The following is a 24,959-nucleotide window of genomic DNA, read 5'->3' as shown; positions in this document are numbered from 1 at the left end:
TCTTAAAAATCGCTCTGTGGAATCCATATCAGACACCTAGAGGCTTAATAGAGTCTTGCGTCCAACACATCACTAGACCATGCTAGAAATCAGGACTTTGAACAAGCTTTTTTTTTTTGCTTTTTAGGGTATATGGAAGTTCCCAGGCTGGAGGTCAAATCAGAGCTACAGCTGCTATTCTACACCACAGGCACAACAACTTGGGATCCGAGCCAAGTGTGCGACCTACGCCAAAGCTCATGGCAATACCAGATCCTTAACCCACTGAGCAAGGCCAGAGATGGAACCCACATCCTTATGGATACTAGTCAGATTCGTTTCTGATGCACCACAATAGGAACTCCCTGAACAAGCATTTTAAGAAGTGAATTAAGGCTTGTGGTCTTGACAGGCTGTGAGGCCCAATCTGGTCAGGACAGAGGACAGAAGAGGAGCCCAAGATTAGTGCTTTTGCATCAAGTCAGCACGCTGCCCGTTCTGCTCTCAGCAGGTACCCTGATTCTAGGATCCCGGCTCCAGCCCAAGGCACCAGCATCCTCGTCCTGGTTCTAGTTCCCCTTTGCTGTGCTCCAAAATGCTTTTCCTAAAATACAAACCCGGCCAGGCTGCTCCATGCTCCAAGCACCCCGGCTCAGCTCTCTGGCCTTCAGGATTCCTCTGACTGCCTGAGGCTGCTCTGTCCAGGCTGGTCTCTGAGTCCCAGCCAGCTCTGCTTGCTCTGTTCACATTTCGGCCTAAATGTCGCCTCCTCAGGGGGGGCCCTCCCTAACTGCCCAGTTACTCCCAATAACATGAATGTATTTCACTCCTCTGCTTAGAACCTAATCCTGCAGATATTCCCTTGGTTATATAGTTGTCTCCTCCCACTAGAAAGTGAGAGTAGGTATATAACTCGTTTGCGGATCTATCCTCTGCCTATCACAGTGCCCGGAACACAGAAAGAACTCAGTAAACGCACGCTGAACAGAAGAACACATTAATTAATCACTGGCTTGCACTGCCAGCCTTGGCTGGGCTCTCACACTGAATGCAGGAGGTTACCGACAAGTTGCATTTCTCAGATGCAACCAGCCAACATGTGGAGCAGAGTTTGCTTACTGCAAAGTCTGTGCTCTGGGGAAAGTGTTACAGAAATACAATTTCTGTAAACTGATCCCATTAAAGAAAGCTGGTGTTTTGGAGTTCCCTGGTGGCCTAGAGGTTAAGGATTCAGCACTGTCACTGCTGTGGGTTTGATCCCCAGCCAGGAACTTCTGCATGCCATGGGCAGGATCAAAAAAAAATCATTCCAATATCTTCATAGTAGTCTGTAAAGAGAAGCACTGCTTCTTTCTCTCTTTTTTTGCACAAATGAATTTTCCAAAATTTTTCTTAAAACAGCTGTGCATATTTGTTATTAATGCCAAAATCACCTATTTACTGATAGAAATTTTCCTATTTACTGATAGAAATAAAAGCATCATCTTCATCCTTGGAACAAATTATGCCTTAACAATAAATTAAATAAATTAAATAAAGCAGTAGGGTCCAGAGAGTATTGTAAACCCACTCATGGAATAACTGTTCTCGGCGCCTTTAGAAACTGTGGAACAATAGAGCACATGAGAAGGCGCTTGTGCACTGCTCTGCGGAAAACGGACAGGCATTCTGACCACATAACATGCAGAGGAGAGGTTTTATAAAGAGCTTTATAAAGAGGCCTATTCGAATGCATTTCTGTCTAATTCCTGGCCTCATTGTGCAAGGAAAGATTTCAGAGACCCATAGGTACCTCAAGCATACAAAGAAAACTATGAATAGATGACAGTTCCATTTTAGTGCTGGGGTCCTGTCTCCCCCTAATTCAGAAAACTTATATTCTACATAATAGTTTCCCAGCAAAGATCCTGCCCACCCATCTTTCCCACAAAGGAAAAGCCAAGGGAAAATCTCCACTTGGGAGCTTTAATTGGTTTTCCTGTGCCTGCTGTTGTGGGGAGTGAGTTTCAAGGGAGCTTAGAGTAGATGAGGGAGGAGGGCGCCTGGCTTCCATTTACAGAGAGTTACAAAAAGGCAACATGGAAAATAAACAGTTGGTTGCAAGGCAGGAAGCAGAAGTTAGGAAGAGAAAATCAGGCCCCTGCGTGCCAGCCTCTTGAAGAGATAAGTGCAGGCTATGCCCGAAATGGTTTCTGGCCTTCGGGGGGTGGGGGGCACATGGCCACCCTGGATATACTGATGAGAACACAGCCATGGGGGAGAAGTTGTCACACTAGCTGGGAGGGTGTAGGTGCCACTTACAGGACCTACTGCATAGCAAGGGGAAACCTACTCAATAGTCTGTGATGGCGTCGGTGGGGAAAGAACTTATAAAGGAATGGATATACGTACATATACAATCGATTCACTTTACTGGACACCCGAAGCTAACAGTGCAAGTCAACTTTGTTTTAAAAAAAGTTTTCTAGGAGTTCCCATTGTGGTTCAGCAGGTTAAGGACCTGACACTCAGTGAGGATTCCAGTTTAATCCCTGGCCTTTCTTGCTGAGTGGGTTAAGGATCCCTCGTTACTGCAAGCTGCAGTATGGGTCACAGATACAGCTTAGATCTGGCGTTGCCGTGGCTGTGGTATAGGCTGGCAGCTGCAGCTTGCAGCTCGGATTTGACCCTTAGCCTGGGGATTTCCATATGCGAGAAGTGTGGCCATAAAAAGAAAAGAAAAAGAAAAAAAAATCACTAAATAAGGCAAAACCAAACAAAGCAAAACCCACCCATGCCCCTGAGGCATGAGGAAGGGTTGCTGTTTATTTACTCTCTTCCCATCCTTTTCTCAAACCTTCCTGCTCTTCCTTCTCCAATGGCTTATTACTGATAACAACAGACAGGTGTTGCACCCTCTACACTGGTGGTTCACAGTGATGTGATGGCCATGTCACCTGGGGGAGATTTCAAGAACCACCAGGTCGAGAGCCCCTCAGGATGTTAATTCCAAAGACTGGGAGTGGGCGCTGGCATCACTATGTATTAATCCTCTGCAAGCAATGCTCTTTGAAGTCAGCGTGGAGAACTGCTGCTCTCAGGGCAGCTGGGGAGAAAGAGGGCAAGAGACGAAGAGAGGGTGGATCAGATGGTCCATCTCAACAACGGAGGAGGCGGGCAGCATCACCAACTCTGCAGTGCGAGGTGGGGGGCGGGGGGGGTGTATTTAAATGAGAATGAAAGGGCAGCAGTAACAAGGTGTGGGCCCCCTGCGTGCTGCGGTTCAGCCCTCTGAGGACAGGAAGTGTGGTAACAAGAAGAAATGTCTGACAATTCAAGGAAGATGCCTGGCAAGAGAAGACGAACTGATCCTGGCAGAACCAAGACAGGGCATGTCGAACTATCGCAACTTGGGAGATAAGAGAGAAAACGAATCTTGGGAAGAGGTTGTAAGACCTTCAGGGAAACTGCCATCTGAAGCTGGAGTAGGAGGTGTATGTAAACCAAGACACCCCAAGAATGAGGTCTTGGCTAGCAAAGGTGGGGTGTGTACTTTCACGTGTCAAGGATTCAACGCCTTTTCATTTGATGGTTTCCCCTTCAGACATAAGTTTTGGTGTCACTCGTAAGCAGATCAGAACTTTAAAAAAAAAAAAAAAAAGAGGTAGCAAAGAATAGCATGTTCCTGAGTGCCTATTAAAACATCCACAGGGAGTTCCTGCTGTGGAGCAGCAAAAACGAATCTGACTAGTATCCATGAGGATGCGGTTAGATCCCTGGCCTTGCTCAGCGGGTTAAGGATCCAGCGTTGCCGTGAGCTGTAGCGTAGGTCGCAGACGTGTCTTGGATCCTGCATTGCTGTGGCTGTGGTGTAGGCCAGTAGCTGTAGCTCCAATTCAACCCCTAGCCTGGAAACCTTCATATGCCGTGAGTGCAGTCCTAAAAAAGCAAAAAATTAAAAAATAAAAAATAAAAAAATAAACATCCGTAGTGACTGCCTCCTTCACTAGGCTGAGCTTTGGGTCACACTGATCTTTAAGGACTTATTACTGCCTTGCTGATGTTTAGAGCCTTCAGAAGGCAAAATTCTTGGCTGCCCTTAAGCATGTGCTATTTTTCTCTCATGCCAGTGCAACACTACACTCTTCTCTTTTTTTCTAATTTGCAGAAATTGGGTCTCCTTGATCATAAATGGGTCCCCAGTCTGAAATATGTTCTGCCTAAGCAAGGCTGCTGTAAAGGCGTGCCTGCTCACATGCAACAAAAGGAAATTTACACACTGATCTAGGTACTTAATTCACATCCACACCTCCCTAGAAGTGCCATGGAAGACCAGCTAAACCCCACTGCCACCCAGTTGCGATTTCTGAGTACCCACCACTGGAATCTGGAAATTAACAGAGATATGAAATCTGTGATTAAAAGATGAACAAGCTCTGCTCAATACCATTAGCAAATTATACAAGATGATTATGCAGGATTTTTAACAATTTGGAATAAGCCTGAAATATCTTACTTTGGACGGATATCCTCCTTCTAAGTCGTGAGCCCATGTCATGCTCTTCATGTCTATCTTTCTTGAATTCTAACTATCTTTATCTCCAGAGACGTGACTCTAGTGGATTCCTTGCCCTCGTTTTTATCTCTTCCTGCAGCTGTTCAGTCTCATTGTGCAAGATTTTGTGATGGGTATGAGGGTTACCAAGCAGGAGTTTAGGGTTAGCTACAATGACATCTACCATTGCTGCCTAAGAATTTTTCTTCAAGGACATACTTTTGACCCTGACCCAAACTATCTTCATTATCCGGGGCCCTGGGCCTGGGGGGCTGGACTAGATAGATGTGGCCCCAATCCAAGCCTATAGCAGGGAGGGGAAGCACAAACCCGAAGGGAAGGCAGGTCTGGCTGGCCATAATCCATCCACACCTGGCCTTCATCCACCAAAAGTGAACAGCTAACCTGGCATTTTGTCAAGTCTGATGGAAAGTTAATGATGTGAAAGAAAGACAAGTATACCCAAGGCTAAGCTGTATGAAGCATGTATGTGGCAGAGGAGATGGCGGTGCTGGAAAGAGGATGGACGATTCTTTGAAGTATAGTATTGGGATACAATGGGACAGGTTCATAAACACCCATCCACGATTCTGAAATGCAAAATTTTGTGAAAACAGAATCTCTTCATTAAGCAACCAAACAAATTTGTTCCAAACCCTGACCTGAGCTGATGGGACTTTTTCTGTCCAACTTCATGTGCATATTCATCTACTTTGCTCCAGAAATGACCGTGTTTCTGGAATCCCATGGGAGTATGACATAACTTACAGCATGCAAACAGCATTCCCCTTCTAAAAGCTGGATTCTAAAAGACACCTGGCCCCAAAGAGTCTGGCTAAGGAACAGATGACCTGGATACAACTCCCTAGACAGCTGAGGTCTCCAGATGGAACCCTTGTATAGTTTTCCCACATCATACAGGTATTTACCTGACCTCAGCTTTGCAATGATTTCTGTAACATTATTTTAGTAGATGGATTCACAGGTAACAAAACAGGACAAAGCTGAAAAACAGACACACCACATATGCTTTCCTGTCGCATGTGTGCTTAGCTTTTCCTCTGCCATGTCTCTCAGTGCCTTAGTCTAGGACTTCTGATACTGAGTGTACCTAATTTTTTTTTAATAATGATTTTTATTTTTTTCCATTACAACTGGTTTATAGTGTTCTGTCAATTTTCTACTGTACAGCAAGGTGACCCAGTCACACCTACATATATACATTTTTTTTCTCACATTATCATGCTCCATCATAAGTGACTAGATATAGTTCCAGTGCTATACAGCAGGATCTCATTGCTTATCTAGTCTAAAGGCAATAGTTTGCATCTACTAACCTCAGACTCCCAGTCCATCCCACTCCCTCCCCATCCCCCATGGCAACCACAAGTCTGTTCTCCATGTCCATGAGTTTCTTTTCTGTGGAAAGGTTCATTTGTGCCATATATTAGATTCCAGATATAAGTGATATCACATGGTATTTGTCTTTCTCTTTCTGACTTACTTCACTTAGAATGAGAGTCTCTAGTTCCATCCATGGAGTGTACCCAATCTTACACCGTGGCATGCATATGGTACAGGCAATAGGAAAAACATAAATATGATGCTGCTCTTCAAGATTTCAAGTTACATTTTTTTCCCTTTTTAAAAGTTTTCTTGAAGTACAGTTGATTTACAATGTTGTGATAATTTCTGCTGTACAACAAAGGTGATTCAGTTATAAATATATACACACTCTTTCTTTCTCAGATTCTTTTCCCATATAGATTATCACAGGATATTGGGTAGAGTTCTCTGTGCTATAGAGCAGGTCCCCATGGGGCAGTCATTTCATATACCTCAGTGTGCACACACCAACCCCAGACCCCAAGTCCATCCCACCCATCCCCTACCTATCCCCTTTGGTAACCGTTAAGTTCGTTTTCAAAGTCTGTAGATCTATTTCTATTCTGTACATAAGTTCATTGTATCCTTTTTTAAGATTCCATGTATGTGATATTATATTTATAAAAATTAATATTCCAAATAAAATGTCTAGAGATTTGCTAAAAGGCAGATCTATGGAGACAGAAAAGAGAAAAAGACAGAAAGACTAGTGCTTGCCTGGGGCTGCACTGAACATGGAATGACCACAAAAGGACACAAGGAATCTTTTGGGGGTGATGAAAAAGTTCTAAAACTGAACTATAATGATAGTACTATAACTCTACAAGTTTACTACAAATCTGTGAATTGTACACTTAAAATGGGAGACTTTTGTGGTGTGTAGATTATACATCAATGAAGATGTGAAAAAACCTGTATCTTAAAAATTTCTAAAGTAACATTTTATGCCAACATCTCATCTTCTTTCTTGATGTTTCAAATGAGTATCAGTTCAAATAGGGGGAGAAGAGTGCAGTAAATGGAACCCATGTCTGATTATTGAGGGAAAAAGAGAAAATTGCTCCCGAATAATGAATTTTACGTCCAGACAGAGAAGATGAGTTCTTCCAGGTATTCCCCTAGACTTAGCAAATGAAACCAAGATTATTTATATATTAATATGCCATGTAGGCCTTTCTAATTAGCGCATGCATTACCTCAAACAGCAGGATTCTGTTTACTACTCATTTTGCAAAGACAATGGAAACTCCCAAGGGCTGGGACAATGTTTTCAATGTATTTTTAGGACCTAGTAGGTATTCAATATATGATTATATTGAATGCAAGGATCTCTTCCCCAGGACCATTGACCCCATTTACTTGAATAATAGAAAGCAAATTCAAAAGACATTCCCAACTTTCTAGATCAGGGTTTCTCAACTTCAGCACTATTGGTATTTTGGCCTCAATAATTCTTCCTTTCGGAGGGCTGTTCTGGGTACTGTAGGATGTGTAACAGCATCCTTGGCTTCTAGTTGTTCACCAGATGCTAACAGTAGCCCTGGCACCCCCCTCCTCACCCTCCAATGGCCATGACAACCAAAAATGCCTTCAGACATTGCTAAGTGTCCTCTGGGCAGCAAAGTCATCTTTGGTTGAGAACCACAGCTCTAAACAGGAAGAATGTAAGACAGATCACACCCAACTAATGTGTTCATGTTTCAACAGCGCTTTTTATGTTATCACTTCCCAAAGCCAGGGGGAACATCAAGAAAGAAAAAGCCTATGACTAGCAAATGATGGTTCTCTGACCATGGTCCTTGGCATATTATGGGGAGAAGAAAAGAAATTCTTTTTTTTTTTTTTTTTGGTCTTTTAAGGGCTGCACTTAAAAAGCATATGGAGGTTCCCAGTCTAGGGGTCAAATTAGAGCTGTAGCTGTCAGCCTATGTGTCACAGCCACAGCAACCTGGGATCTGAGCTGTGCCTGCAACCTACACCACAGCTCATGGCAACGCCAAATCCTTAACCCACTGAGTGAGGCCAGGGATCGAACCTGCAACCTCATGGATGCTAGTCAGATTCGTTAACCACTGAGCCACGACGGGAACTCCCAAGAAGTTCTTTTTTACTCTCCTTGTAACTGTGGAGAGGCAAAAGGCTTGTTCTGATCCAAGGCTGACAGTTTTCAGGATATGTGGAGCTGAGAAAATCCATAAGAAAAGGGTCTAAGTGTCAAACGGCCTATGGCTATAAAACAGTAGAAAAGCAGCATGTTCCCTGCCAGCACTGGACTGTTTACTGTGAATTTTATCTAGGAGAACAATTTTGAAAATGCTCTTGAATATTTATTAAGAGAAAAGATCTATAATAATTCAGATCCTGACCAGCTGCTATTAGTAAATCACTCTGCCAGGTGGAAAGGTTAAGAACTGTGGTGGTGAAAACCATTAAATTAAGTGTAAGTTTAATGCTTCAGTGTTCTATTTTTCTCAACAACCACAGTGTTTAGCAATTCTCTTCCAGGCAAAATCCTCTTCTGGCACAAAACCTGCAAAGCTGTTATCCATACTGCATGCTTTTAACAAGACAACAACGTTTTCAGTTTCAACTCCTACTTTGGAGATAGTGGGCATTTCAAGGTGATATTAAAAGTTCAAGGAGTTCCTGTCATGGCTCAGTGGTTAAGGAACCTGACTAGTATCCATGAGGATGCAGGTTCGATCCCTGGCCTTGTTCAGTGGGTTAAGGATCTGGTGTTGCTCTGGCTTTGGTAGGCTGGCAGCTACAGCTCCAATTCGACCCATAGCCTGGGAACTTCCATATGCTGCTGCTGTGGCCCTGAAAAAATAAGACCAAAAAAAAAAAAAACTAAAAAAGTTCAAGATGTACATTTTGGGCAAAGTGACTATTATTTAATAAAGCAAAGAAAAATATTATTAACATTAATTATGTGGATATATTGAAATATTTATCAAGATTCATAATACTTCATTACAAAGCACCTTTACTTTTTTTTTAGGAAAATAAAGGAGAATGTTCCTAACCTCAACACTAATGATGTAGGCACTATAAATGACACTGTTGAAAGTTCCTGCTGTGGCTCAGTGGTAACAAGCCTGACTAGTATCCATGAGGATGGGAGTTTGATCCCTGGCCTCCCTCAATGAGTCAAGGATCTGGTGTTACCGTGAGCTGTGGTGTAGGTCACAGACACGACTTGGATCCCATGTTGCTGTGTCTGTGGTGTAGGTCGGCAGCTGCAGCTCCAATTCGACTCCTAGCCAGGGAACTTCCCTATGCTACAGGTGAGGCCCTTAAAAAAAAAAAAAAAAAAAGACATCATTGTTGATTTCAGCCACTTTTGTGTTTATCATTCTGTTGCATATAGGAAAAACCTACAGTAAATACTTAATGTGTCAATTCCTAACATCTAGAAGGAAGCATATCTTTTAAAATCATGCTTATGAAAAGACATATTTTTCTCTGTGTGCCTATTGGTAATCAGAAGCATGTTTAAGAAGCTGAAATATTAAAGCACAGAATTCCTAAATCCACTAAGAAAAAAAAAAATGTACACAATATGCAAAAGCCCTGTATTCAATCAAGCCATAGCTGTCCACATAATTATGGTAGTCAAATTAGATTACTAATTTAGACATGTTCTATCATGTCAGGTATACACTGACATAAAAAATCTGAATAAAATTCAATGGGAAGAAAAAAGAGGTAAAGAAAACTTAACACTTTTTAGAAAACAAAAACCCCTTGTACACAATATTAAAATATAGACATATATAAAGATTAGTAGAAAATGTGGCTTAATTATTCATCTTGGTGGTGAGTATTAAATACAGTAGTGTCAAAATGCCTCAAAAGGATACTAACTCTGTGCCCTGGATTATCGCTTTTGCATTTGGATAAAACTGGGACACATGAGGCATGAAATGGCCAAATTAATTTTCATTTTACTTCATTTGAAATTCCTTACATACTATTACAAATATAAAATGCAATAAAATCACATATAAAATACCATATTATTTTATATTGTTATTTAAATTCTCTTATGCCTATATTGTAATTTCCCAACTATGATGGGCTAGGCTACTACAATATACCATGTGTAATGATAAATTACCAGAAAGAAGATAGTTGCCTAGCATTTGTATAAGACTTGGAAAAAATGTATAAGCGTATGGTTATTTTAAAAAATCAGCACCAGTAACAAAAGACCAACCCACCAAATGTCACACATGCATAAGCCCTTTTAGATTCGATTTTTTTTACTAAAGCTAAAACGTAAAATTGGCACCATGAAGCTTGAAATTGAGATTTAAGGATAAGCACTGGTACCAACATTTTGCTACTTGCTAGAAATTGCTTTCCTCTGGAAATTACCAGTTAGCAAGGCTCATAGATATGTTTTATGAAAATAAAACATGAGCACCATAAACTTTTCAAACAGCCATAAAATTCCATGTACATTTCATGATTCTAACACTCCGTACATTAATAGTTAATATTTGCTTAACTGCTGCAAAATTAGGAAATCATGATTTTAGAATACCAGGAGCCAAAGGCAAGTTGTAAAACTAAAATAAGCCCTTTGATTTATCCTGCATCATTTTATACTGCTTAAGAGAAAGACAAATGCTTTAAAACTTTGGCACTAAAAGGGGAACATAATAGTTGCTTTGGCAAGAATGCAAGCCACTTCACCCAACTGTATTTGGAGAATTTGGGAGTGATACAATAAAAGAAAAACCAATAGCTTAAACTTAATTTGACTGACCTATTTCATATATACACGCAGATACATGTACACAGAGACTGCTTCTCACATCCAACAGCCGTTGCAAAAACTGAAAAACAAAGTTCCATTGTGTCACAGATAGCAAGTTTCACCACAGTAATTTCACAGTTTAAACTGTTGAATCCTTTTATTTTATAACTCAGATTTTTTTTTAAAGCTTTGAAGATAATGAAAGAAAAAGATGTTCATTTGTGATAAAAGCTTTCTGCAGTCTGACTTAATTGCATGCATTTGCATAAAGGGCCTGTGGCCCATCAAATACAGAGACTGTGGCCAACACAGTTTCCACTATTGGTGCTTTGAGCAAATGAATACAATTTTTTTTTTAAAAAATCTCTGAAATATGCCACCCCTTAGGGTTTCTTTAGTAGCTATTCCAGAGGACACAGGCAACACGATGGAGTGGTAAGCAGCCAGAATTTGAAGTCAGACACCTTGTTTGGGTCCTAGGAGCTCTGCCATGTTCTAGCTGTGTTATCTCCACAGAGTCACCTGAACCCTGCAACTCAGTTCCTGCATCTCTCCTAGGGGAATAATTCCACTTTTAGATCAAAACTAAAGGACAGAATGAGAAGGGACTGAAATGGATGATAGTAACCAAAACACACAGTAATTATTTCCATCATGCCCCCAATAACCAGCCTGTCTATATAACTTAATGATGCCTGTTTTTATAAGACACGTGAAAATTACAGGAAACTGTACTTAATGTATCTCAAATAAACCAATTAGTCAAAGGGCTCATTAAGAACTACAAAAAGATTGGTTTAAAGTTCCAAACCCTCCAGAGATGCTGTCGCCATGTAAAAGCTTAGTTTTTGTAAACTGTCAAATTACGTGCCATTATCATTGTCCCTTTTGGTATGCTCACTCATGGGTACAATGAGACAAGAAAGTGTTTCTTTCATTTTTCCCACTTTCCCAAGTGCCTGCATCCTGCTGTCAATAGAGGAGAAAAATGAATGGAAAAGAAAAACAAGAAATGGCAATTCTAGGAGTTCCCACTGGGCTCAGTGGTAACGAACCCGACTGGTATCCATGAGGATGTGGGTTTGATCCCAGGCCTCACTCGGTGGGTTAAGGATCCAGCATTGCAGTGACCTGTGGTGTAGGTCGCAGACGAGGCTTGGATCTGGAGTTGATGTGGTTGTGGTGTAGGCCGGCAGCTCCAGCTCTGATTCTACCCCTAGTCTGGGAACTTCCATATGCTGCAGGTGCAGCCCTTAAAAAAAAAGGGGGTGGGGTGGGGGCAATTCTAACCTACAAGCAGCTTGAGATCAGGTATCACACTTTATTCATGACTTTATTTCTTATTTCTTTCCTTTAATCCCCCTCCCCATCCACCTCCCACAAAGTAGTTCTTAACACTTATTCACAGGCACTGAAAGCCACTGTACCTGCATAAATACAAGCAACCTAAGAGTCAGACCTGTCCCTTTGCTAACTTTTCTTTCTATTTTTTATTTTATTTTTGTCTTTTTTAGGGCTGCACCTGCAGTATACGAAACTTCCCAGGCTAGAGGCTGAATTGGAGCTGCAGCTGCCGGTCTACACCACAGCCACAGCAAACACAGGATCTGAGCCTTGTCTTCAACCTACATCACAACTCATAGCAATAACAGATCCTTAACCCACTGAGCAAGGCCAGGGATTGAACCTGCATCCTCCTGGATACTAGTTGGATTTGTTTCTGCTACGCCACGATGGGAACTCCTGCCTTGTCTTTCTATCTCATTCCTTTTGTCACCTGGCTCCCACCTCATCAAGTACCTCATTCTGCTTTGCCTCTGGCTTCTGCCACTTTGGGTCCTCGCACTTGTCAAAAACTCCCCCCACTTAATCATACCACCCCATCCCCTGTTCCTCTGCCTGCTGCCTTGGCCTTCATCTCTTTTTTTTCCCTTCATGCACTCTCCCAGGCAGATCACAACCACCACAAGTGCTTCAAATACACGGAAGACTTGCAAATCTGCACTTCCAGCTCAGCCTCTGTCTGGAATTCCAGAACCACAGGCTTGTGCAACTGTCCATTAAACCTCAAGCCCTGGATGACCTTCTGGTGCCTCACGTTACACAAGTCCACACCCGAGTTCATCATCTTCCCCTGCAAACTGCACCATCCTTGGTACTCACTATGGTGACCAAGAGCACCTCAGTCCTTTCAATCACCCAAGACAGAAACCTAGACCAGGGAGTCATTCCTAAGTCACCCTCCTCTCTCTGCTTCCCCTCTCCTTTCCTGTCCCCCCACCCCCTTATCAGTCTAAGTTCAGACCATCAATCCACATGAGGATTTAATGGCTTTTTTACACAATTTCTCTTTTTGACACCCCAACCTTGTACTCCATCCAGTCTCAACAACATACTCAGAGTGATCATTCTAAAAGAACAAGCTGGGAGTTCCTGCTGTGGTGCAGTGGGTTAAGAACCCCACTGCAGGGGCTCAGGTCGATGTGGAGGTGTGAGTTCAATTCCCAGCCCAGTGCAGTGGGGTAAAGGATCTGCAGCTGTGACTTGGATTCAATCCCTGGCCCGGGAACTTCCATAGGCTTTGGGTGCAGCTATAAAGAAAAAAAGAACAAGGCTGAAGAGGTCAAGTTCATCTGGCCCAAATATGGCCTAAAGTGGCTCCAATCTCCACTCTCCATTTCCAGCCTCACCTACTGCCCTTGATGTGCACCAGCCTCCAGAAAAAAAACAGCTCTTTCACAGACAGGCTGCCTTCCTCAGTCAGTGCTTTCACTGCACTGTTCTCCCTGGTCCCTCTGCTCAGAATGATTTTGGCCAGCCCACTCCCATCCTCAGCTGCCTGGCCCCCTCCAACTTGCACTTCCAGATCCAATCCTGCTTCCTATGGGAAAGTCATCTCACAGACTCAGCTCCAGCCCTGCTTCCAAGCCCTAAAGTCATCTCCTGGGATTAGGTACCACTGATGGAGTCCAGCATCTTTTATGCACTGGTTACGACTGCTGTTAAGCATCTTTCCCCTCCCAAGACTGAGGTTCTTGAAGGAGACTGAAAGGCATCTTCTCGGATCTGAGGTTTTTGCCACCCAATAATATGCCTGGTATATCAACACAGATCTGCCGAATGCATACATGAGTAAATACCACTCCAACTAAATTCGACTCAAACACTGCCAAGCTGCCAGTGCTTGATTATGTGTGAATGAGAGGCTCGAAGCTCCCTTTAGAAGGTGTCAGGGAAAAAAAATAAGGCCACTCTGGTTGCAATTCCCAGTTTGCTGAATACAGAAGTTGTGGTGTTTCTGTGTGTAGCATGTCACAGATTGGCTTCTTTACTGTTCGGGGAAAAAAACACAAACATTGCCTCGTGTGGTTTTATTGCCTCTGACCTTAACCTGAGCTGCTTTAGCATGAAAGTTTCCCAACAGCTTCAGCAGGTTCAACTATAACAGTGGTGATGGAGGATTGAGTACGGGTGGGGGCAAAAGCCAGAGTGAGCAGAGCAACATTAACAGCAATGACTGAGTCACAAATAACAGCAAGATCTAAAGCCAAGGACCTATCTGAACACCCTTCATTCCTCAGAGAACAAATTCACAGAATGGCTTCCATTTGTGACCCTCGGGCTTCCTGAAGATGAAAATGACAGATGCAGCAATGCTGATGCTCATACTTTAAGAAAAGCAATTGAAGTTGATGGAGTTCCCGTCGTGGCTCAGTGGTTAACAAATCCGACTAGGAACCATGAGGTTGTAGGTTTGATCCCTGGCCTCGCTCAGTGGGTTAAGGATGTGGCGTTGCTGGTAGTGTAGCTGGCAGACATGGGTCGGATCCTGCATTGCTGTGGCTCTGGCGTGGGCCAACAGCTCCAATTAGACCCCTAGCCTGGGAACCTCCATATGCCACAGGTGCAGCCCTGGAAAAGACAAAAAAATAAAAATAAATGAACGCATATGCTGTGTGGGGACTGGGTCCTATAAAATCGAAGAGAAAGGTACAAATCTCCTGCTGATGAATTAAAACACCCTTTTTTAGGCCACATCCAAGGCATACAGATGAAACCTGTGCCACAACAAGGACAACTCTAGGTCCTTAACACACTGAGCCACCAGGGAACTCCTAAAATATGTTTTTTAAAAACTAGCCTACTCCATAAGGTTTGTAGGGTTTCAAGTATTCTTTAGGTTAGTAAAGGCCCCCCTCTCAGGCCAAATTTCCCTGTCTTCTGCCATAAAATCCACACTTAGAAGATTAAGTTTTTCACAAGTTTTTAATCACTCACAGGCTGGAAAATTATACAGTCCCATAAAACCAAGGTGGGGGAGTGGATAAGATAGCAATACATTATGCCAAAATATTATAACAATGGCAATAACAAAAGTAATAACTCAAACCCAAGGGATATGAAGTACTTTTTTATGGGTTTTTAAAAATTCCTTTATTTGGGAAAAGGGCTCCTTTTAAAAGGGCAGCTGCAAATACAGAGATCCTGCAACAAATGTTGGCTCCAGTGTGAAATCATGAAAAAACAGAGGGGGTGGGGCTCAGGGAAACGGTCCTGAAAATATTACGTACATTACATGGTTTTCAATTCTGCCTTTTCCCTCTGCACTTGGAGTGGCGTTAGAGGGACTAAAGCACAGACACAGAAGATGTGACACAAGGTTCTTCAGAGACAACATGCTTGCACCTTATCTGTTAGACACAGGTGTTCATTTATTTTTTTCATTCTTTTTTTTTAAATTAAAGTTATGGCTGATTTACAACGTTGTGCCAATTTCTGTGTACAGCAAAGGGAGTGGGATGGGTTAAGAGTCTGGGGTTATAGATGCAAACTATTACAGTGAGAATGGATAAGCAATGAGGTCCTATTGCATAGAAAATTATATCCAATCTTTTGGGGTAGAACATGATGGAAGATAATATGAGAAAAAGAATATATACATAAGTATGACTGGGTCATTTACTTTAAAGACCATAGTCTCACAGGGAATGACAGACACGCTGTAATAATGGTCACTACTGATTAAATCATTTCTGATTTAATTTTTAAAAAATCACCCGAGGGAGTTCCCATCTGTGGCTTAGCGGTAATGAACCCAACTAGTATCCATGAGGGTGTGGGATCAATTCCTGCTCCCACTCAGTGGGTTAAGGATCTGGTGTTGCCGTAAGCTGTGGTATAGGTTGCAGTTTCGGCTCAGATCTCATGTTGCTGTGGCTATGGCGTAGGCTGGCAGCTGCAGCTCTGACTGGACCCTTAGCCTTGGAACTTCTATATGCCACAGGTGTGGTCCTAAAAAAAAAAAAAAAATCTCCTGAGAAAAATCTCAGGTCACTACACTTCTTTGATGAGAATGACACACGTCTGGGACACCAGACACAAAGTTCGCATGCCTCTCCACTGCGTCCCTTTATCAGTGGAAGGCTTTATGCTTCCTATTTCACAATGCGAAACATGTGGGTTTCTTTTTTGAGCTCATTGCATGAACTAAGCTTAAGCTCATTAACCACAAAGATTTGGAGATGACGCTTTCTGGGCAGTCAATGTCTGCTGGCCATGGGCAAGACGATGGGCACACACATTCCCACCGCCCCCTTGGCTCTATCCCAGGGTCCACTGTGGGGAACAGAGTGAGACAGTATCGGATGACCTTGAGAAGCACAGTGGAGGATATCCATGCTCCATAGCTGAATTATCACGAAGGCTCCAAAATTGGATGCAGTAGAATGCTAGGCCTCAGACTCCTGGGCCCTGCTCTTGCCTCTGAAACTCACCCGTGAATTTGGACAAGTCTCTGGCAGGGCAGGGCCCGGTAAGGGCTCTGTGTTAACTATTCATTCCAATTCTTATCCAAAAGGCATGGCCAGTAAGGATGGGGCAGGTTCATTATGTTCAGAGCTGTCTTTCCTCACACCCACCCCTCACCCTCATGTTCAGCCTTGAGGGACTGTGTGCCGTGCTGCCCATAAGCTGCTTGCTTACAGAACCAAGGCTGTATAACTCTCCGACGTTACTTCTCTTGGATGCATGAGAAACGCAACTGGCCCCTGACTTTCCAAGCCCAAAAGGAAGAGGATTCAAAACAGCAGAGATGACTGGGGAGAGTATATGGTCTCCATTTGTTTTGCCCGTATAAAAATGAGCTTGTGGAGTTCCTGTCATGGCTCAGTGGTAACAAACCCAACTAGAATCCAAGAGAATGTGGGTTCGATCCCCGGCCTTGCTCAGTAGATTAAGGACGTGGTGTTGCCATGAGCTGTGGTGTAGGTCACAGACATGACTCGGATCCCACGTTGCTGTGGCTCTGGCATAGGCTGGCAGCTGCAGCTCTGATTGGACTCCTAGCCTGGGAACTTTCATATGTCACGAGTGTGGTCCTAAAAAGACCAAAAAAAAGGAAGGAGAGAAAATGAACTTCTGTTTCTTGTACATGGATCTCCTGACAGTGAGAGAAAGCTGGATTTTAGAGAAAAGTTATTTGGAAATTTAAGGGTGGTACAGATAAGCCAATATGTAGTTAACTCAGAAAGGAAATAAAAAAGAACTATGTAAATTCTACAGGATTAGTTAAAAGCAAATTATGGACCCAGCTGGAGTTACAAAAGTGACTGAGGAAGACTTTTCCTATAGAATAAGCCAGGACAGAGGAGCATTTGAAATGTAAGTAAAAGCACTAGACAGAGCAAAAGGGAGTATCTTCACTTTGATAAGAAGGACTAAAACTGAAGTAGAAGATATTTCAGAGAGACGTGGAAACACTCTGTTGATGGCAAAGCCTCTTTTTTGACGCCCTCGTAGAAGCTCATGCCCAGAGACTTTTGATCTCATTTTTATTATTATTATTTTTTTTTATGGTTACACCTGCAACATATGGAAGTTCCCGGGCTAAGGGTTGAATCTAGGCCACAGCTGTGACCTATACCACAGCTGGGGGAATGCCAGGTCCTTGAGCTCACTGAGCCAGGCCAGAGATCAAACCTATACCTCTATAGCAACCCAAGCCACTGCAATCAAATTCTTAACCCACTGCACCACAGCAGGAACTCCTTATTTTTATTTTTTAAATTGAGATATAATGGACATAAAACATTAAATCAATTTCAGGTGTGCAATATAATGAAACAACACTTGTACACATGGCAAAATGATCACCAGGATGAGTCTAGATAACATCCGTCATCACACATAGTTATAAGTGCTTGTTTTCTTGTGATGAGAACTTTTAATATCTACTATCTTAGCAGCTTTCACATATGCAATACAGTATCATCAACGATAGTCACTGTGCTGTACAGAGAGTTCTGACTTAAAAAAAACAAAAGCCAAATGACCCTTTCCACAGAAAAGAAACTCATGGACTTGGAGAACAGACTTGTGGTTGCCAAGGGGGAGGGGGAGGGAGTGGCATGGACTAGGAATTTGGGGTTTAATAGATACAAATATTGCCTTTGGAATGGATAAACAATGAGATCCTGCTGTATAGCACTGGGAACTATATCTAGTCACTTGTGATGGAGCATGCTGGAGGATAATGTGAGAAAAAGAATGCACAATTTATGTGTGACTGGGTCACCTTGCTGTACAGTAGAAAATTGACAGAACTCTGTAAATTAGCTATAATGGAAGAAATAAAAATCATTTTTAAAAAGTTAAAAAAAAAAAGCCAACTTAGAACATCTGTCTTGAGGCAGCTTTCAGTGGTAGAACACATTAGCAAAGAGGTTTAATTAAATATTAAATCAATCTCTAAGCAGTTTGTGGCCTATGCGCCCTTTACAGCAACTAGACTTTCATATCAAGAATATAGAGTAAATAGTTACCAAGGGCCAAAATACTAGGTAGTATCCAGATTATAACCTAAGAAAGCCACACCAAAAAACTAGCCTTTAAATCATCCCCAACTTCTGGACATCAAGTGAAAAGTTTAACAGGCTGTGGACCACACTTAACAAACTACAATCCACACATACCAGTGGATACTCAAGTTTCCCACATAAAATAGCATTGTAGGAGTTCCCGTTGTGGCACAGTGGTTAACAAATCCGACTAGGAACCATGAGGTTGTGGGTTCGATCCCTGGCCTCGCTCAGTGGGTTAAGGATCCTGCGTTGCTGTGGCGCTGGTGTAGGCCAGCAGCTGTAGCTCTGATTCAACCCCTAGCTCTGATTCAACCCCTCCATATGCTGCAGGTGTGGCCCTAAAAAGCTAAAAAAAAAAAAAAAAGCATTGTATTTTCATATAAACTTTAGGTACATTTTCCCACATACTTTAAACCGTCTCTAGATTACTTATAATACCTATTATTACTACGTAAGTGCCATGTGAATAGTATAGAGAATGCACATGCAAGGTATACAGCTGCTGGAGTACAGCAAATTCGAGTTTTGCTTTTTGGAACTTTCTGGAATTTTTAAAAAATATTTTCAATCCACAGTTAGCTGAATCCACGGATGATGTGGAACCTGAGGATATGGAGGGTCAACTGTACTGCTCACACAGGACCCCTGAAACTGCCTCCCCACCACACTGGTACTAAGGCCGAAAGGAAGCCCGCTTCTCTACTATGAAAGAGAAATTACTTCCATTTCTGAACATACAGTACAACGTGTAGCAAAGTGCCAGGCCTCTTTCTCTCTCTGCCCAGCTGCGACCGAACACGCCCAGAGATGACAGTAACTGTGGATCAATGACCTGCCTGCGGTTCGCCAGGCCGTGGGGACGCCACAGCTAGATCTGCAGGCAGGAAACACACCTGGGACTGCGGTCCTCCAGGGGGACCTGTAACATCCCATTTTCTTTTTCTCTGAATCGATAAATAGGGAAGTACATAGCAATGAAATCCACCTCAAACCAAAGGAGAAAACTCCACCTGCTGGCACCTCTACCACGTGCTAATTATGACAATAATAATCCCTCCAAGTCATGGAGAACTCTGCTGTGAGTTAAGCACTTTGCATTCTTTACTGCTCAACGCAAATTTCCTCATCTGTAAGTTCAAGATAAGGATGCACATATTTAATTATGTTATTATGAGGATGAAAGGAGAAGAGATGGAAAAAGCACTGCTCAAGTCCTCAACTTGGGCCAAAAAGGACAGTGTTGGAAAGAGACAGACCTGGGTTAAAATTTGAGCTGCGATTTCTCCTATTTGATCTTGCTGAGCTCCAGTTTCCTCATCTCCACAGTGGCCATGAAGCCACCTACCTCAGTGAGGAATTAAAAGGGAGAGTAAGTCAGATGCCAGCTGGTGTCTGCATTACCAGGAGGTGTTGAATAAATGTACCTGCTCTCCTATTATACATATGAACTGCTTCTGTTAGCCTTCTTCAGCAACCATTTGATGGCTGCAGGATCCAAAGACACTCTTCCTTTCTTAACAGTGATCATTTTTACCCAGTTTAATAAGCCAGACACTGGTTCAGTGGCATTACCTCTATGAACTCACTTAATCCTCACCAGAAGCCAGTGATGGAGGTACCGTTAGCCTCATTTTACAGATGAAGACACTGAGGCACAGAGTTTAAGTAACTTGTCCAGATTCAAACAGATGGCACCAGAGCCATCGGCATGGTTCCCCAGTCTGTCCTCGGAACCATGATGAAGGAGTGCATATGGGGGTCCACTTGTTTCAGCTTCCATGCTCAGATATAATCCCTTCTAGAGATAAGCAGCAGATGCTCTCATCAATTATAATGTGTTGACTAACTTTGCAACTTTTGAAATAACATTTTGTGTATTTTCTCAGACTTCCTTAAAAAAGGATGATATGTTTTTAAATGAGGTGCCTCTAACTAGTTCATCTTGTTCCATGTGCTAGAATACCATAAATAAATGTGCTTCTTTTTGTCGAGATTACGTAAATAAACCTTACACTAAAACACAACCCTGAGTTTTTGGTTTCAACGTTTATTACAAGTCCAAATTTTTAAAAAGATATATTAGGCCAGTCTTAATGTTATTTGTTTTGTTAAACTAATGACTTCCATACCAAAAAAAACCTGAAGTCTCCTTATTTCTAATATTCTCTGTCTTAACAGTCACAGCAGTACCTCGTGGTATTTCAAAGTATTCCTTGTACAAATTTAATCAACTCCAATATTAAACATCAGTGATGATAATCTATTGTTCTGCTTAAAAGAAATCTCTGGGGGACAGATGAGAGAGAAAGGTTAAAGAATTCTATCCTTCAAAGAAGGCCAGGGCAGCTACCTATAAATCATGCTCTTTGTTTATTAAGATAATTAAGCCCATCAGAACACTTAACTTTCAGACTCAACAACTGCCTGGTATGAACAATTTCCACTTTTTCTAAAACAAAAGGGATGTGTTCAAAGGGTCCTCTGCAAGCTCCCTGCACAATGCCTGCTATTTTAAAACATGATTTATGTGTCTAATTCCTGGAGCTGCCTTGAAAAATATACTGGGTTTTTCCTCGAACGCTCCCTATTAGGAGAAGACACTCCAATCCGAAGAGTGCACTCTGTTTCAGACTACAGGGCGCTATATCATGTCAGCATTTTCATTAAATACATTCAAGCTGGACTTTAAGCAAATGGAATGAAGAGCCACAGCTGCAGCCACTGCAGAGAGTCACAGTTATCCTGCCGAGAGGCTTACATAAGAGGTGCAGGACAGTCAGGGTGAGACCCAAGTGTCATCATCTCAATCCCACTGCTCTGAGACTTGCCCACATCCTTACAGTGTATGAAATCACATACACTGCGCCGATTTCTCATTTTATCTGCCTTATGGCACAAAAGTCTGGGTTGATATATAAGTTGTTTTTCCTTGAAGGATTGGGCTCCAATTACAGAAACGGTGGCAACTTCTGCCTAGGGGGAAGAGTAAAGTGGGATGTGCGCGGGAAGCCTGGAAGCCTGGAAGCCTGAGAAGGAATGACTTAGCTCCCATCCCCAAAGAGCGAATGCATCCAGGAATATTACTGGAGTCACTCCCCTGGGGACCTGGGATGGAGGTGACAAGAACCGCCCCCCCCCCCGCACGCTCACACACACACACACACACACACACATTCAATGGGGTCGGAATGTGCAATCAGCAGCAGGCGAAATGCCCTCGGAGCACCTGTCCTCTCACAGCACATTTCCAACTGGCACGTTCAGCAAAGGCTGGAGCCAGCCCGCGCTGCACCGCTGCCTCTCCCCGCGCGCTCTGTCCACGGCTTCGCACCCTGAACTCCCCAAGCTGGAACCCTGCTAACAAGAGGAGCCACCCCCGGCTTCCCACGGCGTGAAGATAGTAAAAGCGAACCTCCCCTTCCCACGACGCTCTCCAACTTCAGAAACTACAGTCAACTTACTGGGACGCAGGCGATAGGGAGCCTTCTTCCGGGGGGACCCGCGCTCCGGCTGTGCACAGCCTGGCTGGCTCCGCACTGCCCCGGCGGCAGCCGGTGCGGGGAGAGGCGCTGGCGCTCTGCACCAGCTGCCTGGGCTCCGAGATGCCCGGAGCCCAACACTCGCCAAGGCGCACCGCCCGGCGGCGGCGGCGACAGCGACAGAGGCTGCACCCGGCCGCGCAGTCCCGAGCGCTGCAGCTGCCCCAGCCCCGGAGTGCGGCGCTCCGAGCCCCTGGTGCGTGTCTCCTGCTCCCAGGGAATCGCGACTCAACAAGGAAGGCGGTCAAGGAAAAAACCGAAGAGCTGTTGCAGGGGGTAGAGCTGCCAGCCCGTTCCCCAGCGATCCGTCACACAGCCCGCGCGCCGGCGAGCGAGCGAGCGAACGAGCTGGCGGGCAGGCACCGCAGTCGGCACTCGCCTCGGCGCGGTGGAGAATGACAAGCGCCGAGGCGATGCAGCGGTGCGGGGCGCCGGGCACGAGTGCGCATGAGCCCGGCCCGCTGCGGCACGTCACCGAGGAGGGCGGGGCGGGGAGGGGGCGAGCCGGGCGGGGCTGGGTGGGGGTGCGGGGCGGACCCGGGCGCGGCGTCCTGCTCCCTCTCGGGGAGATACAGGAAGTCTCCCGCCCAGGGTTTTGTGAACCTCAAGCTGTGTGAACTTGTTTGTCACCAGAGTTCATTGTCCTTTCAAAACCACTGTTTACTCTAAGAGATTCTTAGGGCGCGGAGGGCCAGCCCACAAAAGCCAATTTAACTCAGGTTACAATAAAGAGCTGGGGTTTAGGGGACAATGTACCTTGGCTGTACATTAAAATAACTTAGGGAGGTCTTAAGAGCCCTTTTGCCCTGGCCGCACCCCAGAATCTGGACTAGTAAGTAAGTGCCTGAGACTCTCAGGATGGGGCCCAGGTACCATTAGGTGGTAAAGCTTCCCAGGTTAATACTGGGGTTCAGCAAAGTTTCTCAAACTTTTAATGTATGACAGAATCTTCTGGGGATTTTGTTAAAAAGTCGGGTTCTGATTCAGTAAGTTGGGGTGCAAGGGGAGATTCTTCATTTCTAACAAGCTTTCAGATGATGTCAGCGCTGCAGGTCCAGACCACCTAATCTTTGCTTCTGTAAGTGTGGTCTAGAATCTGGAGCAGAGCTCCTGGTCTGCGCAAAAATCACCTGAGTAGCTTTTTTTTTTTTTTTTTTTAAATGCATATTCCTAGGCCCTACCCACATTGGTTGCAGTTCAACCGCTGGGCAAAGCTGGGGTTCTGGAATTCCATTCCTAAGGAGGACTCAAGGTGATCTGATATAAGTGTTGTCTGAATCAAACTTGAGGATATTAGATTAGCACCTAGGAGCTGGGAATAGACTTTTGCAGGGAAAAGCACCAAGCCTGGTGTACAACTCAGGACATCTGACTCCAAGTCCAACAAGTAATGCATAACAATTTATCTGAGTAGTGCAAATATTACTCATTACTTTACTTAGTAGGAAGTATCTATAAATCATTTTAAAGATACAAGACACTATATTCTTTACACCTATCATTAAAGGAAGCTTAAAGCTGGCCTGGGAGGAAGGCTGATCAGGAGGGGAGGGGTAGGGATAGGGAGCAAAGTGAAATAAGGGAGGTTAGATGGATTGTTCCATAGTGCATGGCAGAAGGGAGGGTAGGTAGGAGGAAACAAACTTGGACTCAACCTTAGTCCTGGAAGGGATCCTTGGAGAAGATCCAGGGTCCAGGCTTGGCCTCCTGCCTCATAGCACAGAATGAAACACACGTGTTCAAGAGCTTATGAATGTATGATACATCCTATACATTATGTCACTATATCTCACAAAGTTCTTATAAATTGAATAAAAAAAGATTTATGTTCATTTTGCAGATTTCAAAAAGGATGCTCTAGACCTTACTAGTTGACTTGCTCACACAGTGGAACTTGAACTAGAGTTTAGTTATTATTCATATCCTTTAAAGGCTGTGCCTAAATTTTGAGTGAGAAAACCTTTCATTTTGGGAGGGAAGAAATCCATTTTGCATCTTCACCCCAGTTTTGCAGCTCCACAAATTGGGATACAAAATCTTGTTCTAAGAGCATCCCAGGCCTAGAACATTACGGTTGCACAGTGCTGGCTTCACTGAGAGGTTCAAAAAGCAACACAGGAGTTCCCATCGTGGCACAGTGGTTAACGAATCCGACTAGGAACCATGAGGTTTCGGATTCAATCCCTGGCCTTCTCAGTGGGTTAAGGATCTGGCGTTGCCGTGAGCTGTGCTGTAGGTCACAGACGTGGCTCGGATCCCGTGTTGCTGTGGCTCTGGCATAGGCCGGCAGCTACAGCTCCCATTTGACCCCTAGCCTGGGAACCTCCATATGCCACGGGAGCAGCCCAAGAAATGGCAAAAAGACAAAATACATGCATACATACATACCAGTTCCCAAAAGAAAGAAAAAGAAAAAAAAAAATCGACACACTCGTTTTTCTGGTGATGAGTGTAAAGACCATCCCTCATTTTATCCAGGCCTAAAGAAGCAAACAGATTGAGACAAAATGCAAGCAAGAGCCAGACTCAGGTCTCTGTCTTTTCTCTCTGCTCTCCTTTCACCAGATGACTTCCTGAAAATCATCTTTCATTTCCAAATTTTTCATAGCAAGATTTGCCATCAGTAAATTAGAACCCAAATGTGTTCCTAGATGTGGAAGTGGAAGTGTCAGGAACAATTTGGGGACTCGTGTAAATGCAATATTCCCAATCTGAGTAAAGTTTTGGAAGAAAGTATGTGATGTTTAGATGCAGTCTCCCAATCCGGAGGTTTGCTTTGGAATTCTATACTCTAAACTGTGTCCTACCCAGCTTTGACTTTACTTCCAGAGTAACTCTTCCATTTACTAGTCTACTGTGTGATCATGAAAAAAAAAGAAAAAAAAAAGGATGAACTA

The 24,959-nt window shown here is 43.6% G+C and overlaps 1 protein-coding gene across 7 annotated transcripts in view; it reads right to left on the bottom strand.

The window, feature by feature from the left end:
• PAG1 (phosphoprotein membrane anchor with glycosphingolipid microdomains 1) overlaps window positions 1-22,510 on the bottom strand; it is a 166,401-nt gene extending 143,891 nt beyond the window's left edge. For 4 of the 7 annotated variants that reach the window (XM_047783681.1, XM_047783679.1, XM_047783686.1 and 1 more), the window contains exons 1-2: window positions 21,985-22,488; window positions 10,674-10,743 (exon numbers count right to left, since the gene is read on the bottom strand). The gene's annotated coding sequence lies outside the window, so the exon portion shown is untranslated. Of the gene's footprint in view, window positions 1-10,673; window positions 10,744-21,984 lie in introns of all 7 variants that reach the window. The other 3 variants (XM_047783684.1, XM_047783683.1, XM_047783680.1) reach the window with 2 other exon arrangements.
• Window positions 22,511-24,959: the final 2,449 nt, after the last annotated feature.

This window comes from Phacochoerus africanus, chromosome 6 (assembly GCF_016906955.1).
Source record: "Phacochoerus africanus isolate WHEZ1 chromosome 6, ROS_Pafr_v1, whole genome shotgun sequence".
Classification (NCBI taxonomy): Eukaryota; Metazoa; Chordata; class Mammalia; order Artiodactyla; family Suidae; genus Phacochoerus; species Phacochoerus africanus.
This window is presented reverse-complemented; position numbering and strand designations above follow the sequence as displayed.